We start from the raw sequence: 2,300 nt of genomic DNA, 5'->3' as shown, positions 1-2,300 counted from the left end.
TTAAACAAGTTTAAACTGCTGCTATGCTGCAGTTACATCAAGTGAAGTCATGAGCATTTTAGCACAGTGCAGGGGGAAGAAAATAGGATTGGCACACCTGTGCTTCTGACCATAAAGAGAAACTTCCTGAGCCAGTTTTAAACAAGGGAATGCACCTGGAGGAAATCTATTCACTGTGCATGCACTTTATAGCCACTACAATATACACTAATGTAGGAGATGAGAGCTCACTCAGGTCCCCAGAGGGCCCTCCTGGTTTCCCTTCAGACATACATTTGAACTTGAAATGCCACAGCTAATTAATGAAAGCAGGTGCTCATACAGAAGCATATTCCAGCACGCCTGCCTCACCAGGAGGAGCAGCAGAGTGGCGCAGCGGAAGCGTGCTGGGCCCATAACCCAGAGGTCGATGGATCGAAACCATCCTCTGCTAAGCTAACTCCAGGGCTTGTGTTTTTTGAGCAAGTCAAGGCTGGTAGCCACCCGAGGAACCTGAAGGAGTCCGTGGGACCTATGAGATATGCACCCCAGAGTCCTCAGGGAGTTGGCTGATGACACCTGTAAAGGGTGAGCGTCGAGCCCGGCTCTGCTCAGGGATGGCCAAGGACAGGACAAGGGGCAATGGGTGAAAGCTGAAGCAGAGAAGGTGCCATGGGAACAGGAGAGAAAACTTTTCACTGTGAGGATGACACAGCCCTGGAACAGCTGTGGAATCTCCTTCTTTGCAGACATCCAAAACATGCCTGGATGTCTTCCTGTGGGACCTACTCTAGGTGATGCTGCTCTGGCAGAGGGGTTGGGCTGGATGACCATTCAAGGTCTCTTCCAACCCCTAAGGTGCCATGGTTTAGATAGTCATGAGGTGTAGGGTGACAGTTTGGACTCGATGATCTTTGAGGACTATTCCAACCTTCTTGATTCTATGATTCTATGATAAGGTTCTGTGATTCTGTGATTTGTCAGTGTTCTGTGCTATGGAGAACCTGGCACTAGAGGCACTGAGAGGAGGCGAGTCCTCCCTTCTGTGTGCAGACCCTTGGGCAACCTGGCTTTGCCCAAGCAAAACTCTCCCATTTTAAAGCATTCGAGCAGTGCTTGGGCAGCAAAAGCCCAAAGCCTGGGACAGGAGTTGCAAAGTTATCTGCAGAGGAAGCAAGAAACTTCCCCATTACACCGTTTGCTCTAGAACAACATCATCCATACTGTTTAAAATGGACAAAGGTGTTTAGAAGCACACAGTGTTTAGAGCCAAGAGGATGCTTAGGGGACTTGAGCATTTCCCCTGTGAAGAGAGACTAAGAGCCCTGGGGCTGTTTAGTCTGGAGAAGAGAAGACTGAGAGGGGATCTAATCAATGTCTATCAATAGCTGAGGGGTGGGTGTCAAGTGGAAGGGGCCAGGCTCTTTTCAGTGGTTCACAGTGATAAGACAAGGAACAATGGGTTCAAACTTGAACAGGGAAGATTTCAGCTCAACATGAGGAGAAACTTCTTTCCAGTGAGGGTGACAGAGCACTGGAACAGGCTGCCCAGGTGGGTTTGGAGTCTCCTTCTCTGGAGACTTTCCAAACCCACCTGGATGCATTCCTGTGCAGATTACCCTAAGTGATCCTGCTCTGGCAGGGAGTTGGACCTGATGACCTCTGGAGGTACCTTCCAACCTCTAATGTACTGAGATACTATGATCCAAGATGTTTGTTTGTGCTTTGACTGGTCTGAAAGGGGAAGAAGTGAATCAGTAAATTCCTGTAGTATAAAAAAAGAAAAAAAAGAAAATACAGTGAAGTTCTCCCTGAAAAGTACTGCAGCAAATAAGTGGTGTTGGTTGTGTGTCCCAACACACACCAGAAAGTATTGTTCCATTTCAGAGGTAAAAGACAAAACAAGTGAACCTCTTAGCACTTCATATGACACTTCAAAACCCCACTACATCTCTCTGAGTGGCACAGAAAGAGAGCTCTCCCCAGATGCTTTGTGTTGACATCCTGTGCTGCAGAAACAGCAGAAACCTGGGGAGTTTTTCTCATTCAACAGGATTCTGAGCCAGAAATGAAAACCTGTGTGTCACAAATTCCTGCTTCCCACACCACTGGCAGTGAGAGCCTGAAGCACTACGTCTTTGGAGGAATTCTCTGGCTGTTCCAGGTGTACCCTGAGGAGAAGTCAGTGCAGGCCCCACACATTCCTTCACAGCACTTTGTAAAGTCACCTTGTAGTGTGGTGGGTTGAAATTGCCCTCCCACATTGGCTCTGGCCAGCCTGATCCAGTGTGAGGTGTCCCTGCCCATGGCAGAGGGGTTGG

At 48.4% G+C, this 2,300-nt stretch overlaps 1 non-coding gene across 1 annotated transcript; it reads left to right on the top strand.

The window, feature by feature from the left end:
- The first annotated feature begins 361 nt into the window (after positions 1-361).
- On the top strand, positions 362-433 carry TRNAM-CAU (transfer RNA methionine (anticodon CAU)). Its single transcript has one exon. It is a non-coding gene; the product is annotated as a tRNA-Met (tRNA).
- Positions 434-2,300: the final 1,867 nt, after the last annotated feature.

This window comes from Indicator indicator, chromosome 8, assembly GCF_027791375.1.
Source record: "Indicator indicator isolate 239-I01 chromosome 8, UM_Iind_1.1, whole genome shotgun sequence".
NCBI classification, from domain to species: Eukaryota; Metazoa; Chordata; class Aves; order Piciformes; family Indicatoridae; genus Indicator; species Indicator indicator.
The sequence above is the reverse complement of the archived record's forward strand: the minus strand, read 5'-3'. Positions and strand labels throughout refer to the sequence as shown.